The sequence below is a fragment of the Panthera onca genome, chromosome D1, assembly GCF_046562875.1.
Source record: "Panthera onca isolate mPanOnc1 chromosome D1, mPanOnc1 haplotype 2, whole genome shotgun sequence".
NCBI classification, from domain to species: Eukaryota; Metazoa; Chordata; class Mammalia; order Carnivora; family Felidae; genus Panthera; species Panthera onca.
The window spans coordinates 16,576,953-16,602,393 of NC_138348.1; the positions used below are offsets into that span (position 1 = coordinate 16,576,953).

The 25,441-nt window shown below is 40.5% G+C and overlaps 1 protein-coding gene and 1 pseudogene across 8 annotated transcripts in view; one reads left to right on the top strand and one right to left on the bottom strand.

The window, feature by feature from the left end:
* The first annotated feature begins 2,455 nt into the window (after window positions 1-2,455).
* Window positions 2,456-25,441, top strand: part of AMBRA1 (autophagy and beclin 1 regulator 1) — a 178,546-nt gene continuing 155,560 nt past the window's right edge. For 6 of the 8 annotated variants that reach the window (XM_060606511.3, XM_060606515.3, XM_060606517.3 and 3 more), the window contains exon 1: window positions 2,456-2,653. The gene's annotated coding sequence lies outside the window, so the exon portion shown is untranslated. Of the gene's footprint in view, window positions 2,654-2,706; window positions 2,873-25,441 lie in introns of those variants that run through there. The other 2 variants (XM_060606513.3, XM_060606514.3) reach the window with 1 other exon arrangement.
* LOC132660666 (cell division control protein 42 homolog pseudogene) lies at window positions 21,292-22,103 on the bottom strand (annotated as a pseudogene).

Sequence of the window (25,441 nt, forward strand, 5' to 3'; positions counted from 1 at the left end):
TTTTTCATGGTTTCACAGAGCAGTTTAGCCTCAACTTATAAAATAGCTCCATTTTCAGGTGATGGTTTTAGATTTATATTTGCATACCCTTCAGGTGTTTTTCCCAAAATAAAAGTCTCCCATTTTTGAAGACTGAAAACTTCTTGTAGCCTTGAAATTCGTTTCTTTAGTTTTTCTCACTGAAATCAAGGTTTCAAAATAATGTTGTTATTTGGGTCAAATTTGAATGAGGGCTATAGCTTTAGATGCTTATGCCCCACAAGCCTTTCTAAGAAGAAAGCTTCTCTAAAACATGTATTCTGGGAATAGAATCTCAGTCCTGGATGACAGCAAAGGAAAGTCTATTTGTTGCTCCTCATCTGGCTTCAGGAATGTGGCAGAGACTGCTTATTTAGTTGACACTTAGTATCCTTTTGCTCCTGACTTTGAGAACTGCCCAGGATAAAGACTAATTCCCAATTAGGTGTGGCTATGTGACTAAATTCTGGCCAGTGGAATATAAGTGGAAATGTCCTGTGCTATTTTCAAGATATGTCCTTATGGCAGGAGACATGCCTTTCCTCTTTCAGCTTCCTGCTAGTTGGAATGTAGACATGATGGCTAGAATTTGAACAGCTGCCTTGGACCTGGGATAAAAGCCACTTATTGAAGATGTCAAAGGAACAAGATGGAAGCCTGGTCCCTGATACCAAATAGGCACACCTTACCCTAGGCTGTGTATCTCTGGATTTCTTTTACATGATGGAGAAATACACTTCTACTTTGCTTCCTCACTCTTTTTGTTTAGGTGCAATAGGTCCTAATTGTAAATAAAAAGGTTACAATTATCTCTTTCCAAGAGCAGCAATACCTATTACACAGAAAATGTTTGGAGGCAACATACACATCCAACAATGGGGAGCAAGGTCAGTATATCCTCTCAATGGAATATTGTGCAATTGTTAAAAATAACAACTATTAAAGATTTAATAGGGAAATGATACAATGCGAAACAATAACACTTGTATCTCTGCTTAAACTTTAAAACATTATGCAGGCTATTTCTTAGGACTGCATGGGAACATGAACAAATTAAAACTTGGTGGTTTTTTTTTTTTTAAGTTTATTTATTTTGAGAGAGAGAGAGAGAGAGAGTGTGGGAAGGATAGAAAGAGAGGGAGAGAGACAATCTCACACAAACTCCACACTATCAGCACAGAGCCTGATGAGGGGCTTGAACCCACAAACCACGAGATCATGACCTGAACCCAAGTCAAGAGTCAGATGCTCAACCAACTGAGCCACCCAGGCACCCCAAAACTTTGTGTTTTCGAAGTGGATTATTAAATTCTTTCTTTTTTAAGACTTTCATAAATGTTGCTATGTCTCCTCATTTTTAAGTCCCCTAAAACAGTAGTAGGCAACAAAAGCCCGGTGTTTCATCCTCATATTATGGATGCTGATTCTATCCTGCATTATATATGTGAGTTGTCCCTTGAATATTGTCATGGACTTAAAGGAGATTTTTAAAAATTATAATAAATTATAAATAAAGGTAATGTTGTAAGGATGTGACCTTTCACTTTGATTAGATTATAAGCTCTTTAAGGGCTTGGACTATCATTTCTTTTTTATGACCTTACTCTCCCCTTAGGGGGGACTTAGGGTAGCTGTATGATTGCTCACACTTGGTAATCCATATTTGGAGTGATCTATGTGATTTATTGAATTGTACCTAGGATGTACATATTAATTCACACTTGTGCTGAGAATATTAATTTGTCTACTACAAGACTTCAGAAAGGGACTATTGCTGTGATGATGAAAATTTCAACTTTTGCAGGTTCTGAACCCAAGGAAAATTTTGATCATCACGTAAGAAGCACACCCGTGGCTCCAGGCCTTTGAAAGAAAATTTTAAAAAGCATACGTGTATTTTTTTTTCCTGCCTTAAGTTCAGCCTACAAACCCCTGAATTTTTCCAACTTCTTTTTGCTGTGTTTTATGGGACCTAAAGTGGAACTTAAACAGCGTTGACTCACTTTGTTTCTCAGTCTGGATTCTCTCTCATTGTCTCTCTGTGCCTCTGTCATGTACATGTATGTTTATTTTTATGTACCTCACTGTCCGTGAGGGAACTAAGAGTCACACTTGCTCAGTTGGGATAATGTTGGGAGTCCATAACTTAGTTGCTGAACTGGTAAGTGTTATTGTGCTATGCCTTGATCTCCAACACTCAAGAAAAACTCCGGTGCTCTAAACAACTTCGCTGGCAAGCAACACAGAAAATGGCAGAAGCACCGGCTACTTTACTCCGCCGCTTATGATCTGGGTTTGTTTATTCATGCCTTGGCCAGGAGTCGGACCTAGGGTTGGAGCGGAGCAGTTTTTCGGCGCTCGACTGCATCTCCTTGAACGATTGGCTGGGCGCTCATCCTATGATGTCTGGGCCGTTCGTGCATTCGGTGATCTTTTGCGCCGTCTTCTTGCTTGATGTCTCCTGAGCGGCGGCGGCGCCGGGTCGAAGGCTGACTTATCCGCGAGGCCCCGCGCTCAGGCTGCTTTCTTCCGCTGGTCGGTAGAGCGGACCCCTTGCTTCCTTCCTGCCTCTTCTTCTTGTCGGTGGTTGGGTCCCGTCGCTGGGCTGCAGACGGAGCCTCCGCCCGCCTTGCAGGTAGGCCCGGGAGGAGCCTGGGAGGCCCGGCCCGGCATCCTTCCGCTGGCGGGTTGGGAAGACCTTGGCGCCGGCGGGTGGGCGGGCGGCTTGGCCGCGGAGACACGGCCGGAGGAGGAGCTACCCGGCGGCGTTCGGGGGCGCGGTCGGAGAGGCGGCAGGGCACTGAGGGAGAGGCCGGAAGGAGGGAGAGATGCTGGGGCTGCTTTACGCGGTTAGGTAGGGAGGGGATGTTGGGTCTAGGGCGGGTGTTGGCACCCTCAGTGTGGGGGGAAATCGCCTTCCAGGAACGGATAGAGCTTTGCGCGCTTGCCCCTCCTCGGTCTCCCCTCCCGCCTCCCCACCCCCAAGGCCCCGGGTGTCATGACTCAATTGCGCTGGGGACCTCCTCGGAGTCCGACCTTTGAAGGGACCCTCGAGTAGGTGGAAACAAGTGGAACACGGCCCCCTGGCTGCTCTGAGCGAAGTGTCATGTTCTTGCGTTTTGGGGATAGGGAAACTGAGGCAGCGTTCTGGGACTTGACTTTTCCCCACGTCCCAAATAGGTCTTTAAACGTACCATGAGTCGTTTTTTGGTCATTTGCAGGTTCGGGTTTTTTTTTCCCCCTCCCTCTCTATTTACCAGTCACTTTATGTACACAGCGATATGTCGTTTGTGATCTCTCCTACCCGGGAATACAGATTCTGTCACTGGTGACTTCAGAAGTAAAGGGACCATGCTGGTTTTGTTTGTCAAAGTCTGTATCATTTTAGTGAGAAAAGCAATGGCAATTCTGTTTCTTGGATAGAAAATTTTGTTTGCTGACCAGTTTGCTTTCTGGTTGATACTTATTTCTTCCCCCCCCCCCCCCCCCCCAGCTTGTTCTCAATGGAAATCTTCCAACTATGTTGTTAAGTGGTTAATGTCCAAGCATGGAGGATTGGTGAAGATTTTCAAATCAGATATTTGTCCTGAAGAGTTTGCTTTCTAGGAAGAATCCAAAGGAAACCCAAGGAGTCGTTTTCAGAACAATTTTATCATATTCGATTAGTGGTTTAGTTGTGCGTATACTAAACAGCCATTGTGTAGGATTCATTCAAATATTGAGATATTTAAATTTAAAGTTAAAATTCTGGCATCTCCATTATGTTTTTCTTTTCTCTCTCAACTTAGAAACTTTGGGGACTAAGCGTTCTTACTCATTTTATTTTCATTGGATTCAGTGTCACGATCCTAATTTGTGTAGCTTCTTTGTCGAAAAAAAATATTCAGGCTAGAGGTGGTTTTAGGTTGAATAAGTATTTCCATAGTATGTAAAATCAGTAGGACAGTGGTTTTAAAGAGAGAACAGATTAAATTTCTAGTCCTTGGGTGGAAACTATACAAGTATGTGTTTTGTTTTGTTTTTAACAATTTTAGAATTCTAATATGAGTTGTGGAAAGGTTATTGTTCCTCTAATGTTTTTGATTTTGAGGTCAGCAATATCTAAGCGTGGGGTCCTTGGTCATCAGTGATTTCCTAGTTATCAGGACCTCAGAACTTCCAGAAAGGGATTAAAGAAGAGCCACCAGACTGGTGAACCTAGATTGGGAAGTTAGGCTAAGAATGTGTGCTCTCTGAAAAAGTTTTTACGGTAGAAGAGAACGTTTATCAGAGGAGAGCATTTAGTGAAGGAAGCGACGTTATCTCCTGGGAATTGATTCTGCATAGAATTTGTAGTTAATGTAGTATCTCAGTGACTCCTAACGAATGCTAAATAAATAAAGATGGAGTTTGCTAGGAGTGTCACAAAAAATGTTAGCAACATTTTGTTACGTTTCTATAGGAAATAATTAGCAGAGGTTTAAGTTGAATTGACGAAGACAAGAAATTTGGTTGTGGTGCTGGTGGTGAGGTCATAGGGATAGAGCTTATTGGCTTCTACCCTGCTTTGTGATAGAAATTCACTCCACAGTTTACCTTTCTTGGTTAAATCTTGCGCTGTTCTGTCAGTGTCAGATCAGGCTCTCTTCTGGCATTTCCTTTCAGAAATTTATGGGTTCAGGATGTGACTTAATTGTTCTATCTTCTCTTTTCGTGAGAAAGTTCTTGAGGATTATTAAAGATGTGAACTTCTTTGAATATCTTCTATAGCTTGTCCTGGAAGGAGTTATATTCTACCTTGGAAAAGATTAATTATATGTATCACTTGAAAACTACTGGTTATTTTTATTAACTGTAATAATTTGGTTTTATATTGTATAATTTTCAAATTATTTTCAATACATGTTAGGAAGCTTATGAAACTTTTATTCTTTTTCTTTCTCTTCTCTTTTTGTAAGTAAGCTCCACATCGAGTGTGGGGCTTGAACTCACAGTCCTGAGATCAAGAATTGCGTGCTCTTCCGGCTAAGCAAGCCAGGTGTGCCAAAACTTTTGTTCTTTTGATCATGCTTCTTTCTGCTTCTTATTAATACTGAGTCCATACATTTATGATCTTCAAGGATCTTCATGAATGTTGACAACGTATCTCACTATTCCCATTTATCCTGCTATGAAAGCAGTTTGAGAAAAAGTTTTGTTGTTAGTACACTGAAGTCTCTTTTTTTAAAGATACGTCTCAGCCTTGATAGAGTTATTTTGGAATGGGATGCAGATCTTTTTGCCCAGTGGTTTGGTTTACCAAAAAAAACCCCAAACCAACAAACAGAACAAAATAAACAACCCCCCCCCCGGCCCTCAAAACTCCTTAAGTTCCTTTAATCATAGTCATTCTTGTTTCCTTCTCCAATTGTTCCTCATAAACCCAGAGAGAACTTTCTGTTTCTTGTCATAATTTCTGTTTGTACAGAAGTACTATGGTACAACTTGTCCTGTGGCTTGGGGGTGATTTATACTTTATATTTTCAAGCCCCTTCTCCCCCCACCCCAAAGTTAATTAGATCTATCTTTCCCCCTTTTTGCAAAGCTAAAATTAGTTACTGATAGATAAAAATTTTGTGATCAGTAATTGTCAGAATGTATTTATGTGCCCAGTAGTATGTGGCAGTCTGCCAAAATGATGTAGTGTGAAGAAAACAGATTAAGGAATCAGGAGACCTGGATTTAAGTCCTAGGCTTATACACTTCATAGCTGAGAAATCCTTTACAAATTATTTAAGGAGACTGTAGGGAAGGTTGCTCCCCTTTACTGGGCATTTACTATGTCATGTTCTTCACAGGCATCATCTCATTTAATACAACAGTCCTTTAAGGTAGATATTATTTTCCCAGTGGATACTGAACTCAGAGTACATAATTTGACCAAGATCACACAGCAAGCATGTAGCAGAGTTGGGATTTAAAAACAAGGCTTTGAATACTTTTATGAACCTGTGTTTAGAGAATGGGAAAGATAATACTTTTATCATAATATTTCTATTGAGAAAAAAGTATGTGAAACTGCTTTAAAAAGATAAAGTGCGCTTTAGATATTAACTGCTATGCTATCTTACAGCAATGGCGAGCAGTCATCTAAGTTCTTGGACAACTTGTTTCTTTCAAGGCAACATTATGCCTGACAGTCATGGAGGATAGAGGTGACAAACATTAAACCAGCATTGGAGGAGCTTAACTAATATGTGTGTGGAAAGGAGTGAATGCCTGGAAGTGCCAGTGAAAGAGAAGTTTTAAGTGCTGTATGTGTAGATGGGGTGAGGCTGAGAATATTTACCCCCCCTCTTCCAGTTAGTCCTGCCTGTGTGTCTATAGATTAATGTAGTATCTTTTCCATTTTGTTCTCTGTCTTTTCTTAGGGTTGATAATCTCCACTTCTCCACCTAAACTTTTTCCTTTCTTTGTTGAGTATTGTTCTTGTGCTGTGTTGTTTCCTAAGGTACAATGTATTCCTATCAGACCTTTTGGAACTATTTCTTTTCTTTTTTTCTTTCTTTTTTTTTTTTTTAATTTATTTTGAGAGTGATAGAGAGCAAACAGGGGAGGGACAGAAAGAGAGGGAAACAGAATCCTAAGCAGGCTTCAGGGCTTCAGCACAGAGCCCGATGCAGGGCTTAAACTCACGAACCATGATATCATGACCTGAGCTGAGATCAAGAGTTGGATGCTTAACCAACTGAGCCACCCGGGTGCCCCTCTTCTTCTTCTTCTTCTTCTTCTTTTTTTTTTTTTTTTTAAGTTTGTTTGTTTATTTACCTTGAGAGAGAGGGAGAGAGCATGGGGGAGAGGCAGAGAGAGAGGGAGGGAGAGAAAACCCCAAGCAGGCTCCACACCATCAGTGCAGAGCACAAAGGAGGTTTGATCTTACAAACCATGAGATCATGACCAGAGCCCAAATCAAGAGTCGGACGCTCAACCAACTGAGCCACCCAGGTACTCCAAGTTTGTTTATTTATTTTGAGAGACAGAGAGCAGCCGTGTGAGTGGGGGAGGGGCAGAGAGAGAGAGAGAGAGAGAGAGAGAGAGAGAGAAGAGAGAATCCCAAGCAGGCTCCATGCTGTCCGCACAGAACCCCATGTGGGGCTTGATCTCACGAACCATGAGATCATGACCTGAGCTGAAATCAAGATTCTGATGCTTAACCAATGGAGCCGTCCAGTCTCCCCTATTCTTTTTTTTTTTTTTTTTTTAAGTATATTTATTTTGAGAGAGACAGTGTGTGTGGGCAAGAACTGTTGAGTGCATGCATGCATGTGTGAGAGCAGGGGAGGGGCAGAGAGAGAGGGAGAGAGAGAATTCCAGTTTCTGCCCTGTCAGCACAGAGCCCCACATGGGGCTCTATCTCATGAACTGTGAGATCATGCCCTAAACCGAAATCAAGAGTTGATGCTTAACTGCCTGAGCCACCCAGGTGCCCTGGAACTATTTCTTGATTGTTGACTCTGTGTTTCAACCCTTTCCTTTTCAGACTTTTGTTCATCTAGCAAATATTTATTGAATGCTCATTAGATGCTGGGATACAAAAGTAGACATGAATATTCTTACTCTTATGGAGTTTATTCCAGTGGGGAGCAGAGTTGACCAGGAATCTGATGGATATTGAAATTTAGGCTGTGCTCTGAAAGAAACAAGGGCTGACAGCAAGATGAAGAAGTGAGGAGGGCACTGGGTGTTCTTGGGGAGATTGGAGTCTTCAGTCATGGCATCTTTAATCCCGTTAAAAAGTTGCAATCACAACATATCATGATTCAGTAAATTAAGGTTCTCTTTCTGCCATCACAGTGGAAGTCTTCATTTAAAATTGCTACATGTGGGGTGCCTGAGTGGCTCAGTCTGTTAAGTGTTTGATTTCAGCTCAGGTCACGATCTCACACTTTGTGAGTTCGAGCCCTTCACCGGGCTGCACTGACAGTGCAGAGCCTGCTTGGGATTCTCTCTCTCTCCCTCTCTTTTTGCCCTTCCTCCACATGCATACTCTCATGCCTCTGTCTCTCTCTCTCTCTCTCTCTCTCTCTCTCAAAATAAACAAATTAAAAAAAAGAAGATAAAATTGCTCTATGTAATATTTGTTACTTAGTGTTTGGTGACACTGGATATGGGATAATAAAGGATCACTATGACTTAGAAATGTCCAGCATGCTTGGCTAATGAGTTTAATTTTTACTTCTAATGTGACCTGAATTTAATTAGTTTTCATTTGTTAATTTTTTCTAAAATAATTATTCTTTGGAATTTGAGTTCAGTGAATTTAAACACTGGATACATGACTTCAGATTTATTTGTAGCAGAGACTAAGCTGAAGTACTTAGCCTTATATAAGGGGAAAGATTTAGAAGGATTGTAGTGAAATTGAGAGAGGGAAAATGTAGGCTGCTGCTGCTGAGTATGTGTATATGATAATACGTACTTATAATCTTGTTTAGTACCTTTCTTTCAAGATATTAAAGGTGTTTTGTAGCATTTTTTTACTACTGCTTATTGGAATCATATGTCTGTCTGTCGAATTAACTGAGGCAAATTTCACATTTCATTATTTCATCATTTGTTTATTTCTGCTTCCCAGGATAGAACGTGTAGTTTCCCATGAGTTAACATTGTTTTGTTTTAGGTGTATATGCTTATGATATAATGAAATATTTGAAATTTTGTTGGGTTGCAGAGGATTAATATGCCTGTTTGATTTGGGGGAGAGATTTGGAGTATTTCAGCCTAGCTGACCAGTGAAAACAGGATAGAAAAATATGTCTTCCCAGACTCTTGAATAACAGCCTAGTGGCACTGATTCTTGGAGCCAGGCAGTCTGAGTCCAAATCTCAGGACCACTATTTACTAACTCTGCAACTTACGTAAATACTTAATGTCTCTGTGCCTTTCTTCATGTGTAGAATACCATACAATTGTGAGAAATGAATGAGAGAATATATGTAAAGCATTTAGAACAGCAGATAGTGCTATATATGCCACCTGTTATTGTTTTCAATATTATTATTATAACACCTTGAAGATTATATGTTCCCCAAAAGGACAACAAACAGCAGTGATGCTTAGATTGAAGTTCAGTGTCTTCTGAGAAAACTTAAACAGGAAACAGGAAGTTCAAGCAGTGTATTTGTTTCTCCTTTCCCTCAGGGTGCTTCAAGTTAAAGTGAGAGGGTATGTCTTTACTGGGAGAGAGAAACCTAGAAAGCAACAGTGTCTGAAAGAATTCCAAGTAGAAGAGACATGACGGAATTTTGAGGAGTCTGTAATATGTATGGTAAAACAGGCCAGAGCTATTTTAGGAACAGAAAAACATTTCTTTGCCAAACAGGTAGAAAATTTTAGCATCTGAATTTTACCATGTATTTGAACTGTGATTAGTACTTGAACGATTTGGAAGAAGTTGTCTAAAGGCATGGAAGAGAATGATATTTAGGGAAAAGTCGAAGTTACCAAATCAACTTGGGTAAACTTTTGGAAGAGTGAACTTGTATTTCATATAGTGGTACAGGAATGCAGTAGAGTTAGTTTTTTATTCCTCTTGTCCCTTTATGCCATCATAAATTGTGGGTGCTTCAGTCTTTACCTTAACTATCCGTTTTTGTTTTCCTCTCTGAAGTCTGTGTCAAATTCCTGTGCTGTCATTTAAAAAACCTATTTAATGAAGATAGTGGAGTCTTGTTTTTTTAATTAATTAATCCATCCATTCATTCAGTAAATGTTGTCTACCACTGTGGTAGGTGTTACGAATACCATAATAAGAGCTGATCAGAACCGTGCTTATTGAAGTGCTTTGTGCCAGGTACTGTACCAAGTGCTTTGTGTCATTAATTCTTTTCATTCTTACAGTTTTGTGGTGTAGGTACTTTTATTTTCCTCATTTCGTAGATGTGGAAATTGTGGCACAGAGAGAGGTTAAGCAGTTTGCCCAAGGTCTTAGAGCCTAGTTACTGGCAGCACCAGGATTTGAATCCAAGCAGTCTGGCTCCATAGTCTCCTGCTCTTAAGCCCTAAATTATACTGATTCTGAACTACTTTAAATAATTCTAAACTCTCTAAACTACTACCACTGTACTAAGACTAGAGTGACAAAAATAGACTCTGTCCATGCTCTTCTAGAGATTGTTGTCCATAGGGGAGAGAGATGGTAAACAAAAAATACGCTAATAAATGTGTAATTGCAAAGTGTATCAAGTCCTATGATGGAGAAGTAAAAAAGAGATTATAGTAGGGGACCCTGAATTATATTGGAGCCTTGGGAAAAGTTTCCTGAAGATGTGATATTTAAGCAGAGATTAGAAGGCTGAAAGGGAAAGGCAAAGGGAATAGCATGTATGAAAGCCTCGAGGTAGGAAGGAACGTGGCACAGTTTGAGAAGCTGGAAGAAGGTTGGTGTGGTTGGAGTACAGTGAGCAGTGGGGGAGGAAGGAGAGGGGCACAGGATGAGGATAGAGACGTAGGCAGGGTTGTGTTAAGGATTTTGGACTTTTTTCCTAAATATAACTGGAAGCATTGGAAGGTTTTAAGTATGAGTGTTGTGACCCTAATATATGATTTTAAAAGGTTGCTCCAGCTACATTGTGGAAAATTTTGGAAATTTGTGGGAAAAATTTTGGAATTTGGAAAATTTGAAAGAGAAGTGGGGGAAGTATGATAGTTAAAGATGTCTTTTTGTGGTCCAGGCAAAAGATGACCATATCATGGCTTGGACTAGGCTGTAGGCAATGGAGATGGGAGGAAGTAGAAAAATTGAATAGATACATTTTTTTTTTTTCCCAATAGATATTTTAGAATTAGGACAGGCAAGACTTAATGATGGATTGAATATGTGGGAGGAGGGAAAAGTCAAGTATGATTCTCAGATTTCTGGCATGAGCATCTGGATAGATGAAGTTGCCATTTCTGAGATGGAAACATTTGAGGAGGAGCAGATTTTGACTAGAGTTGGGGAGCAGGAGGAAGACCTCAACTTAAGCCCTGCTGAGTGTGAGCTTTCTGTTAAAAACATGTGGAGATATCCAGCAAGGAGCCTTTGAGTGCTGCTGGCAGGGGTGCTGGCAGTAAATCTGATGCTCTTAGTAGAGAGGTGGTATTTACAGTCAAGGAAAATGGTAAGATTACCTAGAGAGAATGTGTGTATAGACTAGCAGGAGAGTGTTCCCAGTCAAGATCCAAAGAATTTGAGGAAACCTCAGAAATCCACTGAAGTGGATTTAAAAAGTGGGACGGGAGGAAGTGGAGATGGTCTGTATATTTTGGTAATTAGCCTGTCTTCCCAGAAGAAGTAATACTTTAAGAAGAAGCAATATAATGTCCATGAAGATAGGAATGATACCTTTTTATTTTCTTCTTGGTGGCCTAGCCTTGGTGTCTTGCCAGGAGGTTGGATTAAAGGAGAAAGAGGTTTAAAAAAAGCTGGGGGGTGGGGGGTGGGGTGGCGAAAAGAGGTCAAGGAATGAGGGTAACTGCAGAATGGAAAGAGTAGTGATTCTCATGATTTGTATATGTGGCCTTGGAATTTAAGGGTTTATGTACTTTTTAGTTTTGCTGTCATTAGCTTCTCTTTTCAATTCCCTACTTAATGTGTCTTTGTATTTTGGCTTTTAAAATTTATTCCTTACTTTTATTTTTTCTTATTGCTTTCCTGTGGTCATTGTTGCTATAGTCAATTTGCTCATGTGCTTGGTTATTTACTTTATCTTTAAAAAAAATTTTTTTAAATGTGTTTATTTATTTTTGAGACAGAGAGAGACAGAGCATGAGCAGGGGAGGGGCAGAGAGAGAGAGAGGGAGACACAGAATCTGAAGCAGGCTCCAGGCTCTGAGCTGTCAGCACAGAGCCGGACATGGGGCTTGAACTCCCAGACTGTGAGATCATGACCTGAGCTGAAGTCGGACGCTTAACCGACTGAGCCACCCAGGCGCCCCTACTTTATCTCTTTATTCAGTCACGTATTTATTGGTTCTTACTGCCATATAGAGTACATATAAATGTGACTCTAGACTTTATTTTGGTTTCTGTTTTGTTTCCCATTTACATATTCTTTGCTTAAGAGTCTAATAGGCTATAATGAGATAATATTAAACGTTTTGGCTACCAGTCTACCTAGAATTTTATATGATGACTTTTCTGGGAAGGGCTAAGCATTTTATGGATATTGTCCCCACTAATTCTTCTAGCCTTCCCTTTTTTTTTTTTTTATTCAGGTGAAATTCATACAACGCAAAATTAACCATTAATTAATTAATTAATTAAAATTTTTTTCTTAATATTTTTTTATTTTTGAGAGAGAGAGACGGAGCACAAGCAGGGAAGGGGCAGAGGGAGAGAAGGAGACACAGAATCTGAAGCAGGCTCCAGGCTCTGAGCTGTCAGCACAGAGCCCAATGTGGGACTTGAACTCACAAAACACTAGGTCGTGACCTGAGCAGAAGTCAGATGCCTAACCACTGAGCCACCCAGGCACCCCTTGTTTATTTATTTATTTTTTAAAGTGTTTATTTATTTATTTTGAGAGAGAGAGAGCATGAGCAGGGAGGGGCAGAGAGAGAGGATCCCAAGCAGGCTCCGCACTATCAGTGTAAAGCCTGATGTGGGGCTGGAACTCATGAACCGTGAGATCAAGACCTGAACCAAAATAAGAGTCTGACGCTTAGAGGTGCCTAGGTGGCTCAGTTGGTGAAGCGTCCAGCTCTTGGTTTCAGGTCAGGTCCTGATCTCGTGGTTGGTGAGTTCAAACCCCTCATCGGGTTCTGTGCTGATGGTGCGGAGCCTGCTTGGGATTCTGTTTCCCTTTATCTCTGCCCCTCACTTACTCTCTGTCTCTGTCTCTCTCAAAATAAACTTTAAAAAAAAAAAATTGGACACTTAACTGACTGAGCCACCCAGGTGCTATTTATTTACTTTTTTTTTTTTTTTAAGTAGGCTCCATGCCCAATGTGGGGCTTGAATTTATGACCCTGAGATCAAGAGTCGCAAGCTATACTGACTGGGCCAGCCAGGCGTCCCTTAAAAGATTTTATTTTTAGGAGTTCCTGGGTGGCTCAGTCTGTTAAGCTTGGGACTTTGGCTCAGGTCATGATCTCACTGGTCCAGAGTTAAAGCCCCATGTCGGGCTCTGTGCTGACAGCTCAGAGCCTGGAGCCTGTTTCAGATTCTGTGTCTTCCCCTCTCTTTGCCCCTCCCCCACCCATGCTCTGTCTCTTTCTCTCAAAAATAAACATTAAAAAAATTTTTTTTTTTAAATTTTATTTTTAAGTAATTCTGCAAACCCAATGTGGGGTTTGAATGTACAACTCTGAGATCAAGAGTCACATGGTCTGCTGACTGAGCCAGCCAGGTGCCCCAGAATTAACCATTTTAAAGTGAACAGTTCAGTGGTGTTTAATACATTCATAATGTTTTGCAACCACCACCCTCTATTTAGTTCCAAAACATTTCGATTACTCCAAAGTAAAACAGTTTCTCTTCATTTCCCTCCTTCCACCAGCCCCTGGAAATCAGCAGTCTGCATTCTGTATCTATAGGTTGATATATTCTGAATTTCTTATACAAGAGGAATCATAACAATATGTAACCTATTGTATATGTATATATCATAATTTGTTCCTTTACCCATTGAAGAACATTTGGACTGTTCCCACCTTTTGGAAATCATAAATAACGCTGCTGGAAACATGCATGTACGTGTCCTTGTTTTCGGTTGTTTTGGGTATCTACCTAGGCGTGTAATTAATTGTAAGGCTATCTGGTAATGTATTATTGTCATGATTCTTCCTAAACCATAGGGATCAAGCCAACATCTGCAGCTTCCACAGAGTGAGTGATTTGAGAGTTGTTGGCTGGGCTTAGATTGGGATTGAGAATCTCTTGCCTTTATATTTAGTTTTTTGAGGAACTGAGTTCTCCTAACATACTGGTTTTATCATTTGCATTTTACTGATGGGGTAATTGAGGTACAGCATCTGCATGGTTTTAACTTCCTATCATCTTCAGAGCAAGTCAGTGATGGAACTGGGAATTTAAGACTCTTAATCATGTTCTTTGTCTAAGATGACCCATTTAAAGCCATGTTGCATTTACATGAAGCTGTTTAAAATGGGCTTCCTATATTTTATAATCTCTTGAAGGGATATTGTTCAGGTGGTATTAAGCAGATGTTCTTTTCCCATAGAAGACAAGAGGGAATGTGTTTTAATTGCAGCAGAAGGGATATAGATTACAAATTAGAAAGAACTTCCTGACAACAAGATACTGGGATATTACTGAGGAAGGTTGTGAAATATGTTCTTCAAAGACTCAGTAACTGTCTTTGTAGGATGACTCAAGCATGGGCTTGTTAAGAAATGAAGGAGATGAGAAAGATGACTTCTGAGGTCCCTGGTAACCAAACCCCAGGTAGTTAATCAAAACAGTATCTCTGGCATTGTAATGAGTATATTTTCATTTTCTTTATGAAGAAATAATCAGTGGAGACTAGGTAAATTGCTCAAGGTCTCCTAGTAAAATGGAAGATTAGCATTCTGAATCTTCTTGGCTCCCATGTTCAACGCTCAGGGATGTGTTCTTTATCGTAAAGGAATCTTTTCATGGCTATGTGATGTATTATTGTTGTGATTCTTCCTAAACCATAGGGATCAAAGCCAACATCTGCAGCTTCCATAGTGTGTGTGATTTGAGAGCTGCTGGCTGGGTTTAGATTAGGACTGAGAATCTTTTCCTGTAAAAATTGTTTTGGTCTCCTGTTACACATGTAGAAATGGGAACACATTATCAATAATAGACTAAGGTAATAGATTCTTAATGACTGTTTAGAAGGGCCAGATTAAAATTGCTTAAGGAAGGTGCACATGACAGATGTATTTTTGTTTTGTAGTGCTTGGAAAAATAGAAGCCCAGAAGATGGGCAAATGAGCGAACATTGGTTCATGCTGTAGAACATAAATATAAAAATATTCATTAAATGTTGTATTAAATTGCCAGTTTATTTACTATTATTTTTTTTTAACATTTATTTATTTTTGAGACAGAGAGAGACAGAGCATGAACGGGGGAGGGTCAGAGAGAGGGAGACACAGAATCCGAAACAGGCTCCAGGCTCCGAGCTGTCAGCACAGAGCCCGATGCGGGGCTCGAATTCACGGACCGCGAGATCATGACCTGAGCCGAAGTCGGCTGCTCAACCGACTGAGCCACCCAGGCGCCCCTACTATTATTTTTTTAATGTTCATTTACTTTTTGAGAGACAGAGCTTGAGTGGGGGAAGGGCAGAGAGAGAGAGGGAGACATAGAATCCAAAGCAGTCTCCAGGCTTTGAGCTGTCAGCACAGAACCCGAGGTGTGGCTTGAACTCACGAGTCTTGAGATCATGACCTGAGCTGAAGTCGGATGCTTAACTGCCTGAGCCACCTAGGCGCCCCAAAATTGCCAGTTTAAATGCTCAGCTCAGGAAATGCCAAAGTTAAATTACTGAGAACATTAACACATTCACCTGACACTTTAAGGTGTACATTAAAGAATCTCGTCTATTGTTAAAAAACACCTTTTGAGGTTCATGGGTCATTGACTGGGAAGCTAAGCTGGGAGGGGGTATTATCATTGGTAGGTTGCTTTAATGGAGGATTTATTATGTCTATTTCAGTTGAGCTGTGGGAGCATTTACTTGTTCACTTCTCTGCTACTACAGATATCATCAAATATACTTATTGAGCTTTCTTGAATTGGCAACAACTGTTACCTCTGCAGGATAAAAGAGAGGGGAGCCAACTTTTGAATACTTAACATGTACTGGGAATTTTATATTTGTTCCTCCATGTAATATTCATAACAAACCAATGAAGCTCTATAAAATGGATGGTAGTATCTCTATTTTAAAGGACAGGAGGGGCGCCTGGGTGGCTCAGTCAGTTGAGCGTCCGACTTCGGCTCAGGTCATGATCTCATGGTCCGTGGGTTCGAGCCCCGCGTCGGGCTCTGTGCTGACAGCTCGGAGCCTGGAGCCTGTTTCGGATTCTGTGTCTCCCTCTCTCTCTGCCCCTCCCCTGGTCATGCTCTGTCTCTCTCTCTCTCTCTCTCTCTCAAAAATAAATAAACATTCAAAAAAATTTTAAAAGAAATAAATAAAGGACAGGAAAAGTGAAACATTTTCTTGCCAAAGGTTATACAGATGGTGAATGGCAAACCTGAGATAGAGAAGTTGGAGTCTTTAAGTTAATGTTATTCTTTTTTTGTTTTATATACTATCACTTCTTTCTTTCTTTCTTTCTTTCTTTCTTTCTTTCTTTCTTTCTCCTTCCTTCCTTCCTTCCTTCCTTCCTCCCTCCCTCCTTCCCTCCCTTCCTCCCTCCCCTCCTTTCCATGCCCATTGTGGTCTTATGACCCTGAGACTAAGGGTTGCATGCTCTACTAACTGAGCCAGCCAGGTGCCCAGAGTTAAGTGTGTTCTTTGGAGGTGCCTATGGGGTGGCGTGAGAGTCAGGAAGAGTTTTGATTCTCCCACTCTGCTTAAACCAGAGCAGCTCATTTTGATCTCTTTTATATGTTAGTGTTTTCACATAAGATTTCATCTGGAAAAAGGGTTCTGCTTCTTAAAGAAAAGAAAGCAACCTGGAAGGCCACTGAGGAATCATGAAAGAAAATTAGTTAAAAAACGTGAGGATTGAAAAGTGGCTAAATTACATAACTGCCAGTCGGGAAATTATGTCAAAATTTTAAGTGACTTGATGTCCCAGCCACATATGCAGTGCAATTATTCTGTCCTTAGGGAGTGTGGGATAGTGGGAAAAGAGCAGGCACTCTGGAGTTGGAATTAGCCCCTGGGGTGGCTGTGGAGTTTGGGAATATTTCTATAAACCTAGTATGTGCAAACACCTCTCTTTCAAGAGTGGCTGTAAGGATCAGAAAGAACCTTCACCTTCAAGTTGCCTGGCTCATAGTGGATACCCCTAAAATACTAGCTGTTGCTGAGATGATGATGATGTTGTTGATGGCTTTTTTAATTTTTTAAGAATCTATTGACATCCCCCCTCCCCCCAAATACCTGAAGAACTTCTTCCATACCAAGGATAGGCAGTCCTTTACCTCTATATGTACCTCATTATGGTGTTCAGCATGTTTGTTTTTGATAGTTTTTGAACTGTGCATGATTACTTATTCATGGATGCATCTATTGTTGATGAAAAGAGAAAACCTGAACTTCATTAAGTTCGTTTTCATTGAACTTAAAAGAAAGAAGCAGTAGTGAAAAGGAACCCCATACAGTGACTTGAGAAACCTGGGCTTTTGTCTTAGAGCTACCCTTAGTGAATCTTGTAATGATGGACAGGTGAATTTAACTTTGTAAGATCTTATGTTCAAAATGATGTCTTCGTCAGTTTAAATTCCGTACATCCATTGTTTGACCAGAAAGGTTAAAGATACTTCATTTTCATTGCCAAAATTTTAAAAAATTGCATCATTACTTTTAGAGAAGGAGCTTTATGCTGACCTGAGTTGGCAGGCCTTCATTTGTACTTATTGAGTATGACCAAAGCAGTGTTTTATATGGAAGGATGTTGTATATCAGAGCAGAATTGAAATGAAGAGCAATTAATTGTAAGGAAGCTAATGTGAGAGATTATCATTTGCTTTTGGGTGGAAGCTGGATTCTTCAAACACATAGCACTTTGTACTTCCTTGTGGGTAGTACTTGCCACATTTCAGTAAAGTAGCTATATAGTTACAGTGTACAACAGTTGCAGACTCCCTACCAGACTGAGAGCTCTTTGAGGTTTTGTTTACCTTTCTGTCCCTGTTACAATAGTGCTACATAGTATACTGTCCCCAAAATATACTAAATGGGGGAAAAAATTGGATCAAAGTCAGCAGACATATGTGGAAAATGGCTTCTGCCTAAATACACTAAAAACACTAAATACAGTGTTAAATTTATTGACTCTCTTCTGTTAGTATGTGGTAATATAGAAAAACCGGATAAAGTAGGAAAAGCACAAGTTTTATAGCTTTGAACACCAACTTTACCGTGTACTCACTGTTTGACTATGGGTGAGCAATTTCACACTGAGCCAGGTTTTTGTCTGTAAAATGGGACTGGGGTAGGAGGGAGCTTTAGAGATAGAATATATAAAACATTAGCACTCAATAGAAGTGGTAGTAGCTATTACAAAAATGGATGTTTTAAAAATTATCAACTGTGCATTTTGCACTTCTGCTTGAAGGAGTAATATATTTTCAGAGAAGTTTGTTTGCTTTGCCTTGAGTATGTGGGAGAATTATCCCCTCTAGCACTTTTCTGCTGAAAAGAAATCTTTTAGCATTTCTTCCTCTGTGGGCCCCCGAGGATAGTTCCATGGAGGAGGCATTTGGGATCCTAGAATAGCTGCTGAAGACCTTGCATTTGTGCGGATCTCTTTACAATACTGCTTCTGTATTGTATGGAACTCTCTTTTTCACTCACTAAACGATGCTGTCTCAGCTACCGTATATTAACATGATAAACATTGTCAGATTTGTACCAGTCAGAAAATATTCTATACCTGCCATCCTGCTTGGCACTTAAAAGATTTTTTAAGCTCTTTATGATACAGTGATAATAGGTGAAGTAGGTAGGTTGCAGGGTAATATGTAGTATATATAATCTCATTTTGATACACAAAACATCTAATAAGATGCCTACATGTTTGTCTAAGCAGTGAGTTTGCATAGTTATCTCAGGAGGGTGGAAATGGGAGGGTTTGGGAGGGCGATTGATCAGACTAATTTTCACTTGTTACTGAGGAGCATATGTTACCTTTTTTTTTTTAAGTTAAACTTTTATTTTGAGATAATTGTAGATTTACATGCAGGTTTAAGAAATAATGTGAGAGAGAGAGATCAAGTGTACCCTTTACCCAGTTTCTCCCAATTTTAATAACTTACAAAACCAGGATATTTCCATTGAAACAAGATACAGAACATTTCCATCACTACAAGGATCTCCCTTGATGCCCTTTTATAGCCACACCCATCCCCAATCATAAATCATCAGGCAAGTGCAATGGGTAAAGTTGCAGTAAAGCTTTCTGCAGAGAATCAAGGGGAAATACCCATAGGAGAAGGCGGTCCATCTCCTACTTCCTTTGCCCTATCTGTAATCCGCACCCCCCCCCCCCCCCCCGACTAATCTGGTCTTTGTTATTTCAAGAATTCTATGTACATAGGTCAACTACAATTTAAAAAGGATGTAATTGTATGTCCCACTGACTGAGCCAACCAGGTGCCCCCATATGTAGCTATTTAGTTATAAAAAGTTCTTTTTTTTTTAACTTCATTTATTTTTGAGAGAGAGAACATGAGCATGAGTAGGGTAGGGACAGAGAGAGAGAATCCCAAGCAGGTTCCATGGTGCCAGCACAGAGTCCGAAGTGGGGCTCAAACCCACAGATCGTGACATCATGACCTGAGCATATGTAACCTTTTAGATTGGCCTTTCCACTCAGCCTAATTCCCCGGAGATTCAACTTGGTTGCCTGAATCAATCAGTATAGTTCCTTTCTTTTTAACTGCTGAGTAGTATTTCATGTTTTGAATGTTACACAGTTTGTTTAATCATTTGTCCATTGAAGAACATCTGAATTTTTCTCCAGTTCCTGGCTATTAGGAATAGAGCTGCTGTGAACATTTGTGTACAAGTTTTTGTGTAAGTTTTGCATTTCTCTGGGATAAATGCCTGAGAGTGTGATTGCTGGGTTTTATGGTATGTCTTCTTTAAATTTAAAAAAAAAAAGGGAGAAATTGGGGTGCCTGGGTGGCTTAGTTTGTTAAGCATCTGAATTCGGCTTGGGTCATGATGTTGAGGTTCCTGAGTTCCAGCCCCTTTTTGGGCTCTGTGCTGACAGCTCAGAGCCTGGAGCCTGCTTCAGATTCTATGTCTCCCTCTGTCTCTGCCCTTCTCCCACTTGTGCTCTCTCTCAAAAAATAAACAAACATTTAAAAAAATTAAATAAAATTACAAATATTAACTAATACAACCCTCCAGGAGGCAAGTAATGGTTAGCTGTGGTGAGAGTAGTCCCTTTTATGGATAGGTAGGTTGAGGCATGGATGTCAGGGTATATAGCATGAGTCACTGTGTTCTGACTCAGATTCATTTGAATTTATTCATTCTCTCTTCTGAATCAACTTTATAATTATGACCTGCTAGATGTGAGGACACAAAAAGGAATTTTTCTGGATCTGAGGTTTAATGCCGATTCTATAAAAGCAGTGTGTATAGTGGTTAGAGCATGCACTTTGGCAACTTATTTGGATTTTGAATCTCTTCTCCATATGGGCCAATCGTTTCACTCCTCAAGCCTCAGTTTTGTGATTTGCAAAATGAAATGGAGATAATGATAGTACCTATCTTTGTAGTGTCATTGTGAGAAATAAATGAGATAATATGGAAGAGTGTTTAGCACTGCCAGGTGTGTAGCAAATGTTCAATGACTGTTAGATAAAAGTATTGCTTTAAATGTATGTTATGTTCTGCCACTTTCGTTTATCAATTGGCCATAATTGGATAAATATTCGGATTTTTCTGCTGTGTACTTACAAGGCTTTAAGATCACTGTTTACTTTTGAAGTAAAGGATTTAAATGCTACTTAAATTTAGTCTTATGTGTAATTAACAATAGGAAGTAATGTTGGATTGTATTTATTACAGTATTAAGTTACATGAAAATACTAAAAAATTTCTCCTGACTTACTCAGTTTCTCAGTCTCCCTCAGAAAAATGGGAAAAGATGCTCAGCTACTGATTTCCTCCCTTTGATCTGCCCCCCCAAAAACATTCCTTTCCATATTTTTTTAATGTTTATTTTTGAGAGAGAAAGGGAGAGAGCGCAAGCAGGGGAGGGGCAGAAAGAGAGGGGGACAGAAGATCCGAAGTGGGCTCTGCGCTGACAGCAATGAGCCCGATGTAGGGCTCGAACTCACCTGAAGTTGCAGCTCAACATACTGAGCCACCCAGGCGCCCCATCCTTGTTTTCTTCCTAGCGTATTGAGTAATTGAGTAATTGAAAATATCCTCATTTTTTTTTTTTTAACATTTATTTACTTCTGAGAGAGAGATAGTGTGAGCCAGGGAGGGGGAAAGAGAGAGAGAGAGAGAGAGAGAGAGAGAGAGAGAGAGAGAGAGAAACCGAAACAGGCTCCAGGCTCAGAGCTGTCAGCACGGGTCCCAATGCGGGGCTCGAACCCACGAACCGTGAGATCATGACCTGAACCGAAGTCGGATACTTAACTGACTGAGCCACCCAGGCGCCACTAAAGTATCCTCTATTTATTTATTTATTTTTGCAAAAACGAATTTTAATTTTTAATCTTAAGTTTGATTTAACGTTGCTTTTAGTACGATGCTGACACCAGCTGTGCAGAAAAGGGTCTGGAGACGTCCATAGCATCCCACCCCTGCGGGTCTTCTTCAGTTCTGGAGGCCCCAGGGCAGCCAATATTGCTTCGTCAAATACGTTCTTCACGCCTTTCTGTGTGAGTGCAGAACACTCCACATACTTGACCGCCTTCAGGTCGCGAGCCAGCTTTTCAGCAGTCTCTGGAGTGACAGGCTTCTGTTTGTTCTTGGCAAGTTTCTCAATCTTGGGTCATCGCGGAGATTAATTTGGGTCCCAACAAGGAAGCAAGGAGTCTTTGGACAGTGGTGAATTATCTGAGGCACCCAGTTCTCCTTCACATTTTCAAATGAGGATGGAGAGACCACTGGAAAACAGACTGGAAATACATCTGTTTGTGGATAACTCAGCGGTCATAACCTGTCATGATCCTCTTGCCCTGTGGTATCAAAAAGTCCAAGGGTATATGGCTCTCCACCAATCATAACTGACTGCATAGCTGTCAAAAACAGTCGGTACCTACTCCAGTGGAAATTTGTTTGTTGTGTAGGATATCAGGAGGCATGTTTTACCAACGGCACTATCGCCCACAACAACACCCTTAATTGTCTGCATTGCTGAAACAGTTTTGTATCCACTTTAAATATTTCATATTCATTGATGACCTCAGCTTCTCCGCCGGGGTGTTGGCAGCACTCCTCAATTTTTTTTTTTTTTTTAAATGTTCATTTATTTTTGAGACAGAGCATGATCGGGGGAGGGTCAGAAAGAGAGGGAGACACAGAGTCCGAAACAGGCTCCAGGCTCTGAGCTGTCAGCACAGAGCCCGACGCGGGGCCCGAACCCACAAACTGCAAGATCATGACCTGAGCCAAAGTCGGACACCCAACCGACTGAGCCACCCAGGCGCCCCAATTTTTAATTACATAATGACATAAGCGTCTTGAGGGCAAGGATGTTCAGTTAAGTATTCTCAGTGCCTAGAATAGTGCTGAGTACATAAGTAAATGTTCAATAAACATTTCTTGGCTATCATTGCTTTTGCATCTTTCTCCTCCCCTTCCTTTTTTAAAAATCTTTAAAGTTTATTTATTGTGAGTGAGTGGAGGAGGGGGGAAAGAGAGAGAGAGAGTGAGAGAGAGATTGAATCCCAAGCAGGCTCTGCACTGCAGTGAATTTATGAAACCGTGAGATCATGACCTGAGCCGAAACTGAGAGTCAGTCGCTTAACCGACTTAGCCAGCAAGGTGTCCCCTTCTCCTCCCCTTCTTTAACTGTTTTTTTATCCGGAAAGTTGGGGAAATGGAATCCAGGTTCTTAAATCCAGTGATTTATTATGATTGGGTGAGAAATGTGATTGGCAAGATGGAGGGGCATCTGGACCTTTTAGCATAAGAGCTCTACATTTACTAATTTGACTTCTTTTCCTGAAGCCTTGAGGGAGATTTTTTCTTTCCCTATTCTGGTCAGCCAAGAACCTGACCTGGGCTGACTCTAACATTGGAGAACACCGAACACTGAACACAGTATCTGCCGAGCCAAGGACTGGGAGTCAAGTTCTGATACTATCTGAAGAAAAAGCCTGAATTCAAATCCTGCTTTGGCTACTGATGCCTCTTGCAAAGCTAGATGCATTTCGTAACCTCTTCCAGGTTTTATTTTTCTTAAATAATCTCATCTCAATAATCTCAGTAATCTCATCTGTCCTGGGGTTCGTGAGGATTCTTGGTTAATGTTCTCCAAGCTTTTAACAATACTGTTGCTATGGCTCCTGGGGTTTCCAGGAATCCTGGGGGCAATGTGTTACTGTGGGGGGGGGGGGGGGAGTTGCACTTCTTTTTCCCAAAGACTGTGCAGAAAACAGAAAGATGTGATCCTTCATGATTTGAAATCAGCTTTACTTCAGCCTCCTAATATTGTGGGTGGATGAAAGGGATGTTGTTGCCAAAGTCATTAGGTCTGTTTGCCTGAGGCAGTTGGGGTCAGTTCCCAGTTCTGGGGTTAAGCTGTTTTTGCCTCTGAAATTTCTTTCATCAAAAGCTACTCTTTTTTCTCTGCTTACTAATAGAAAGTCTCTCGCCATTTTTGTGCATTTAAGGCTAACCTTCCTGGCTTCTTGATTCTGTTGATAGCTTGGGACTCAAAAATTGAGCTTCACTTTCTTGTTGGTTCAGTGGTTTCCTCCTTGCTCTTCCTTGAGTTTCCAGGGATTCTTGTATTCTTAGTCCGGTTTCCCCAGAATAGTTTGCAGATAACACTTCATTCCTTTTTTCGTTATCCTTCTGAGGTAAGTGACAATAAGGAAAACTGTCAGTCTCAGATTTGGAACTTACGGCTTTCTGTTTCCAGTTTTGATCACACTTTGTGAGTACAAACTCTGCTGTGTTTCAGACATTAGGTCATGTTATTTTTACTTTAGGAACCCTAGTAAGCAAACTCTGCAGCAGAAAAGCTAGTGCCTTTTCCTCCTCTTTATTATAAAAACAGTAATTAGAATTTACTTAGTTTTGTATCTTCAAAACATTTTGTAAGGCTGTTAGCCTATTTGTGATATACCATGTAGAAGTGTGCCTTATTCTGAATTGATATATATAAAAAAACATTGGGGGTGATGGTGGATATGAGAACAAAAGAGGTCGTATTGCTTGCTTATCTCTTGGTAAATTTGGGCTGACAGTCTTTGTACCGGGTACTCAATTCATTACCGTGTCTTAGCCTGGCTTTCTAGGTGGAGACAATTGTATTGAAGAGTTTTGTAATTCAGAACATAGATGTTGTGCATATCTGCAGTAGGGGTGTAGGTTCTGTTAGCGTTTTATCTCTGGGCTTTTGGTTCTTATGAAGAATGTGTCTGATTTTGATTGCATTGGTTTTGATTCTCTCAAATTATTTGCTTCTAATCTGTCAGGTGATTAATTAAAGGTCTTCTCTGATTCTGCTTCATGGCTCTTGTAGCTTCCTTTGCACTGTCTCGTAACTGAAGGTGCCAGACTTCTTTGTACGAACTCCTGTTTATTGTGCACTGTCCTTATTGTTAGTTCTTAACTTGGCTTGTACTTCCAAAAGTAGTAACTCTGCCTTGAATGTTTTGTAACCCATTTCTTCTGATGTTCTCCAAGGACATGACTCCTTTAAGTTACAAAAAGGGTATTATTACTTTCAGTTTGTACCTGGAGAAAAATGAAATTCAGCACCAGTGTGATTTGTAAAAGATTATATAACAACTCAGTGGTAAGAGTCCGTCATTGAAACTTCTTATGTCTTTGTCATATCTCTACCCATTAAATCACATCACCTTTATATCTGGCACTTTCAAGCCCCCAAAATATAATATCTCATATTCCCTTCCCTGCTCTCAGAATGTCCACTGCCTCTGTACTTTGTTCTGAATATGCTGTCTTTCAAATATGAAGCTGCCAGCCCTGGAACTGACACAGCCCTTCAGCCGTATTCTGTGGTCAAAACAAGTCACAAGTTCAACCCCATATTCGGGTGGGGGGGTGGGGAGGGCGATGAGAAATATGTTATCCCTTGATGGGTGGGGCAGCATGGGAGTAGAGTAGGAAGGATTTGATGGCAGCTGTCTTTGGAGAGAGTCTAGCACAGGCTGGTAAACTAAGTTGATTATAGAGAATCTTGATTTGGAACTAACTCTGGCAGTGCAAGGAGGTCACTAGCACTTTGCCCGCCACATGGATGAGAAAGGGTTGGCATGAGACCATGCATGTAAGAGTCCCCTTCTTTTCTCAGATGTGTTTATGTTATAGTTCATGTTTGACAAAAGAGTATACACAGGTTTGACTGAGTACGCAGAATCATATCTTCTGTTGATTAATGTTTTCAAGATTTATGTTCTGGCCTAGCAGCCAGACAGAAGTAAATTTGCTGTGGCATCTATCTCTATTTCCTGTTGATAAGTAATTTTTTTTTACTTTGATGGAGTTGGTAGTTGTGTAGGGTAAATACAGAGTGGCTGAATTTCATGATATACTCTCATATGGTATTTTATCAAATTCAGAGTCATTTCTCGTCAAAGACTTTAGAGTCC